The 6,317-nt window shown below is 37.6% G+C and overlaps 1 pseudogene; it reads right to left on the reverse strand.

Annotated features, from left to right (window-relative positions):
* Positions 1 to 474: 474 nt before the first annotated feature.
* Positions 475 to 6,317, reverse strand: part of LOC101588695 — a 6,585-nt pseudogene continuing 742 nt past the window's right edge.

Consider the following 6,317-nt stretch of genomic DNA (forward strand, 5'->3'; position numbering starts at 1 on the left):
ATAAATATGTATATACAAAATAGTTTGTATAGATATATAGCTACCTTAGTTCAATGAGAAGAAAGATTTATACTAATATTGTTTAGACAAGAAATCATGCCGGCATCTTGTACTGTGAAAGACTACTACAAAGACAACAGCATATAATGTGTGAATTATTGTAACTGTTCTACTAACCTGCTTTGAAACTGTCTCATTGCTATTTCTTTCTCATTAAAATTAATAAAAATTTCAAAAAGAAACAAATTCTAGAGATACCTTTTAAAGATTTAAAAAAAAAGGTTCACTTCCAAAATAAAAGTCTTTATATAGCTCATTTTCAATGCTCTTTATGCTTGTACAATGTTAAACACTTAGAAACTTTCAAACTCTAGAAATTCTAAACAATTTAATCTGTTTGTCCTTAATATTGTCTGAATCCTCTTTTGAGAATCTCATGGATGTTTTCGGGCCATTGCTCCCATGGATGGAAAGTTATATTTTTTCCTTTGTCTTCCTCGGTGATTCCTCCTTAGAGCTGCCCTTTGTGCCGCTGCTGCTGGCAGAGCTAGAGTCTGAGTCTAAGGAGGAGAAAGAGGTTGTGGAGGAGGACAAGGAGCTAGAAGAGCTGGAGGAAGCACTGTCCTCTGAGGAGGAAGAGTTAGACAAGTCTCCACTCTCTGAGGAAGACCCGCTGGCTGAGCTGTCACTGCTGTCACCATTGGAACTCGTTACACTCTTGGTCCTTTTCTTTTCTGGACTTTCTTTTTACATTAGTTTCTCCAATGTTTTGTTGTAATAATAATCTATTTTCTTTTTCTTTTAAAGCTTAGTTCGGCGGTTCTTGAGGGCCCATGTAGGCATTTTCTTTTCCTAGTGTATTCATAAGTCCAATGTCCAAATTTCATTCATTTCTGACACCTTACATGTTGCTTATTTGCTCCAGCTCGTCTCCGTGCTATGAGGCAATGCATAGGAGTCACCACCTGGAAAATTGTTATTTCCTGCTTTCATGTTATTTAATTAAATTAATTCATTTATTTATAATGCAGTTAGTACAGGGTCTACAGGATCTCACTACACAGATTGGACTCATAGTGATCCTCCTGTTCTCAGCCTCCAAAGCACTGGGATTACAGCAGAGCACCACTACCCCCAGTCTCAGTCACCATCTCAGTGTGCCCCAGGGGCAGGGCTGGTTTGCTAATGCCAGGGATCAAACCCTGGTCCCTTAGTCTACCTAAGCAGGTGCTTTAATCCATTGAGCTATCTGGCCAGCTCCTCATAATACGTCCTTTAACTATATGAGAAATGATCCCCCCTTTTAAAATAATTGTTTATTGGCAGTTGACTGGAAGGAATGCTGGAGTTAGCCTACACAGACGGCATTACACTCCTAAGTCATGAGGTAAGCAATGGTGATGGGAAGGCTTACAGCCCTATGCAGCTCCCTCTTCAGGGGTGTTGGCAGTGCAGGGGCCTAGAGTGTTGAGGGCACCCTCAGAACACCTCAGCTTAGCAGACATAGAGATGAAGAGGGACTCTGGATCCAGCCCCAGCCAGGTCACTTTGAGTGTACTTTCCTTGCCAGGTGAGGCTGTTGGCCAGGACTTCCTTAATATATTCCTCCTGGGAAGCCTTCAGTTTCCCCTTCCCACCCAGGACTTTAGTGCAGAAGCCTGCAGGGTCTGACCGTAGGAGCATGTCCAGGCCCATGGCTTCAGGAGGGTACACTTGTTGATGGCATTGAAATTGATGGATGCCTCCTCCTCACTCTGTCTTCCAGAAAGGGAGGTAACCTCAGTGACTCTGTGTGTGTGTGTGTGTGTGTGTGTGTGTGTGTGTGTGTGTGGTTGTAGTGGGGGTGGCACAGTGCTACAAGTGCAGTGCTATAACAGTTGCCTTTCATGTTATTTTAAAGGGATCTTTCCTTTCATGGCTGCTACCTGCAACATAGTCTTCAAGATCTGAAAGTCTATCTTCAGTTTTGTTCAACTGGTTTTGCCAGCTTTCAATGGAATTTATCTTTTGGATGTATTTCCTTGAATCTGTTTTATGCATTCTATGTCTTTCCTATATTGTTCTTGAAGGTTCTTCATCATTTCTCTATGCCTCTCTATTTTTAAACTATGTCTTATTTAGATATAGTCAGAAATTCTTTCATTATTGTTGCCATTTGTTTCTTTACCTGAGAAATTTTTCTGACCTGGTTTAGTCGATAGGCCCCTTGAGTTGTCTCTTTACTGCAGTTGTTATCATTTTAGAAATTTCAGGTGTGTAACTTTCAGTGTCTTCTATGCTGATGCCTCCTGGACTTGTTCTGGGTGAGATGCAGTCTGAGATACTATTTTGCTATTTTGACCAAACTGAATTCCTCCCTGCACTGGCTGCCCTTCTCATGGTGTAGGGATGGCCTGAGAGATAAATTTAGATGGAGTCGCACCCCAAATATCTCACTCTTCATCCATGCGTGGCTGTGTTTTGCTGCTTCAGAATGCACACCTTCTTACTGAACTTGGAAAAGTGGTCATTAAGCTCCTGTGGCTTCTGTTTCTCATGGTTGTGTGTGATCAAGAACTCCTGGATGGAGTTTCTTGGCCATGGAGAAGTTGATGCAATCTCTTACAGGTGCAGGGACCCCACCAGAGGGCCACCACTGTAGCCCAGGTGAGTGGAGGAACTTGGGGATGCCAAACCCAGCAGGTTGTTGCTGGAGAAGCCTGAGCTGGATAAGTAGGAGAAGGCCCTAGGTACTGGGATGGTGGTGACCCAAAGGAGTGGGAATAAGACATGGCACTCACTCTGGCCCAGAGGCCCAGTGGGTTGTTCCTGTCAGCCAAACACCGCAGTGAGCACTTGAAGGGCTGGGCCAGGAAGCAAAGTGCATATAACTATCCTATGAGCTAGTAATACAACTTTAAAGAATTTCTATTGGAGAAATAAGCATAAAGCGCTACACAAAGAGCTTCAAAAGAATATTTAGAACATTGTCTATTGTATTAGTCAAAGTCTGCAACCAACCCAAATATCCATGTGCAAGGGAGTGATACATTCCTATATAATATGAATGATAGAATGAGTACTCTTCAGCAATAAAAGTATTAGAGACATGTGTAACAAAGAACTTGAAAGACATTACATTGAGCTAAATAAATAGAACCTAAAATTAACTTGTGCTAAAAAGAAATGGACAAGTGGTTGTGTCGGGGAGTTGGAAAAAAAAAAGGAAGAGGAAAGAAGACCATTTTGGAACAAGTGAAAAGAGTATATGGTGTTTCATATTTATTAAATAATTCCTTAAGAGCAAGATTTTAGAACCAACACAAAGTTAACAAGTTTAACTATGCAATGAAAACAACCTATGTCTAAGACTGATAAAATCTGCAGTTCTGATTTGATTAGGAAAAGTCTCTCTGTGGAGCTTGTTGAAGTACAACATCCAAAATAAATTCTTGATGCCACTGAATACATTATTTTCCAAAATGAATTAAAATCATACCTAAACTCTTTTCTACTTCCTGAGAAGACATCATTCTTTAGAACATACTCTCATTGCTCTTTTTGTCTTTGCGGGCATGTATGATTGCCCCTCTTCCATGCCACCCTGCCTTGGAGCCACTTGACTGTGGACTGAAACCTCCAGCTGTATAACGAATAAACCATTCCTTCTTTAAAACAAAGAGATTCTTTAAAGTATTTATTTGAAGTATATAATTAAATTATATTTTGGTAACCAAGAACTTTTTCTCTGCCATCAATTGTCTCTTTTGTTATTTAAAGATTATAATAGTATTTTAACTGAATTAATTTACTCAGAAAAGTATACAATTATGCATGGATTAGAAAAAGAATTCTTATATGCTCAACAACATGTCCACATTTTAGAATTAGAAAATATCAAAAATTAGTTTTATCTGATCATGTCATCAATGTCTCAAGAGAATCTCATATGTTTTGTAACAGTTTTTGTACATGAATATATTTTTAAGAGAATCTCAAGTTACATGCTTTGTAACTGAGTATTTGTACATGAATATTTTCCCCTGAAAAATAATTATCTTATTGTTTCTTTCAAGCAAGTTCATTGGAATTCAGGAAATAATAGTATGTGTGAATGAAGCATTATCTATCTATCTATCTATCTATCTATCTATCTATCTATCCATCTCTGCATAAATTTATGTGCAATAACATATATAGTTATGTACCACAGAGATACAAATATGACAGTTTTCATATTTAAACTTTGTCACTTATATCAAGATGCCCTGATTAAAAGTACTGTTCAGTTATCTTTATAAAAATGAAATTATAATGTAATAACATATCAAAATGAATTAGCAACTTTATTTTACTCCAGAATAATATATAAAAATTTTCATATTGTAGAGAAAGCCTTAGAGGGAGATGACCAGATCCTAGTGAATTTCCCACTGAGTAAGGCAGAGTTGGCAGGAAAATGAGCACTCATTGTAAGCTGTCATCAAATTGAAGCTGTAGTAGACTTGAGATGTAATACAGAGACAGCAAGGCTTGGCTTTGAAAAATGGTGCAGAAGACTTGTTTTAATGGTGGTGATAGCTCACCCAGACAACTCATTGGGTTTGAATCATGTTTGCAGGTAACAAGGAACAGAGATGTGGCAGAGTGATGTGTCTGTAACATAGCACAGTGGAAGAAAATAGAGTGTTTTCTACAAGTGTGCTCTTTGAATAGCTATAGCTTAGAGATAACAAAAAGTCAGCAGTGCTGAAACATTTTGAGCTCCAGAATTATGTCTGACTTTGGAGGAAATAGCTAGAAATGACTCTTGTCAGGCAGTACTCCAAGCATTCTTGATGATCAAGAGATTTATTACTCTTTCGGTCCAGGCATGAGGAACACAAGTCAGAAGAATGCCTCAAGATACAAGCAGTCATTTTGGATATACTAGCTTGACTTATGAGTGGTCCATTAATTTATTTTGCTGTTGTCATAAGATGTTTTTTCTAGCCTAAGTGATCTCGAAAGTTATTTCATCTCCATTCCTTAGCTGTTCCAAAGGGCAATTTGAAGAATATGTTTAGATTAAGAATTGTTTATGCAGAAGTAACCAACTGAACAATAGTTTGAACCAAAAGATTTCTTTAGAAATCTCAGCACCCGGATTCCCAAGTATTTGGAGATTTTTGTTTCCAAAGACTTGGGGGGAGGTTGTGGTTTCTACAGTTCCTGTCATAGATCACTGGGCCATAAACTTCTAATGAACATAGTGGAATATTATTGTCAGTCTTGTCTATTGCCAGCAATTACCTTTGTCTTATTTACTACATTTACTGTGCCTAGAAATCTACCTCATTAGAGATGAAAATGAAGTCAAGTAAGAAAGAAAAAATTCAATCAGCTCCATCTTTAACACCCAGATGAAACAATTTTATAGCTTAGGATAGTTGTTTGCATTTAAAGTTTTTATTTTGCCAAGGATATATTGGATATAAACAGGAATATGATTGGAAAACCATTTGTCACTAGTATAAAATGTGTTTTCAATAACTTTCAAAAGTAAAACTTATGCCAAATGATTACTGAAATTATAAGGTGCAAGCTGCTGCATGACAAATTTCTTTCATGTCAGAACTGCTTATTTCACTGAGAATTCACTTCTACAGCCAGTGGAGAGTCTGTCTCTTACTCACTGTCATTTCCATCCAGAGGCCCTCTCTCAGCTCAGCAATAAATAATTCACTGGTATTAATAATACAATCACCATCTTCTATGTCTCTCTTCCTTCAACACAGCCAGCATTTCTCTGAGAAGCTGCAGGTAGCAGGTGATTTGGTTACTATAATGAATAAGATGTAGCCAGCATGCCCAAGGCCACAGAAAATTCTGATAATAGTGATTGTGTACAGTGGCTTCTACACCACAGTGATTCAAGGCCATTTGGAGCACACCCGTTTCACTGACTTGCAGAAAATGCTTAGGTTATTTTGAGTCTTAATGTCTATAAAGTGAAAAAAACTTACGCTATAAACTTCAATCAATCAGCAAATATTTGTTGAGTTCTTCTATCCTGTGAGGTGCCTCAAGTAACCTATCATACCATATCCTTTCTCTCACTATGCCTAGAAATTAGTTCTTTCCTAAAACTCATATCTTTCCATTTATAAGCCTGGTTTTTAAAATTATAATTCTTAGCACCATTAGTTACAAAAATACTAATCATATTGATATTGCTTTTTCTCTATTTTTCTTCAATTCATATTAAAATATATGATCATATAAATTGCAGAAGATAAAACATCAAGATCTCCATTAAAGTTTTCTCTATAAAAATTTCATTCCATTATCTAGTCCAT

This window comes from Octodon degus, unplaced genomic scaffold (assembly GCF_000260255.1).
Source record: "Octodon degus isolate 3935 unplaced genomic scaffold, OctDeg1.0 scaffold00170, whole genome shotgun sequence".
In the NCBI taxonomy this organism is placed as follows: domain Eukaryota; kingdom Metazoa; phylum Chordata; class Mammalia; order Rodentia; family Octodontidae; genus Octodon; species Octodon degus.